At 54.2% G+C, this 301-nt stretch overlaps 1 protein-coding gene across 4 annotated transcripts in view; it reads right to left on the reverse strand.

Moving 5' to 3' along the window:
* The window catches only part of ENOX1 (ecto-NOX disulfide-thiol exchanger 1), a 402,429-nt gene that overhangs the window by 151,567 nt on the left and 250,561 nt on the right, over nt 1-301 (reverse strand). The gene's annotated exons all lie outside the window — the stretch shown is intronic.

Raw genomic sequence — 301 nt, forward strand, 5'->3', positions numbered from 1 at the left:
GGAAAACGGTGGTGACTGTTACTCCCATGTTACAGATAACGAGACTGAGAGGCACAAGGAGGGAAGGTGTGTCAGGGTCCCAGAACACACACTGGTGGGACTGGCCTCGGAGTGCTGCTTCACAGCACGCGTACGACGTCACTGACGTCCACCCTGCTGCCAGCTCACAGCTGCAAAAACACAGACCGGATCTTACAGAAATGGGATGGAGAGGCAGGAGGGTGAGTACAGTGTCATTTACATCTATAGAAGGTCGACCAGCGTGGGAACACTCGGAAAATTCAGGACGGCGATGAGTACC

The sequence above is a fragment of the Pteropus vampyrus genome, unplaced genomic scaffold (assembly GCF_000151845.1).
Source record: "Pteropus vampyrus isolate Shadow unplaced genomic scaffold, Pvam_2.0 Scaffold154, whole genome shotgun sequence".
Lineage (NCBI taxonomy): Eukaryota > Metazoa > Chordata > Mammalia > Chiroptera > Pteropodidae > Pteropus > Pteropus vampyrus.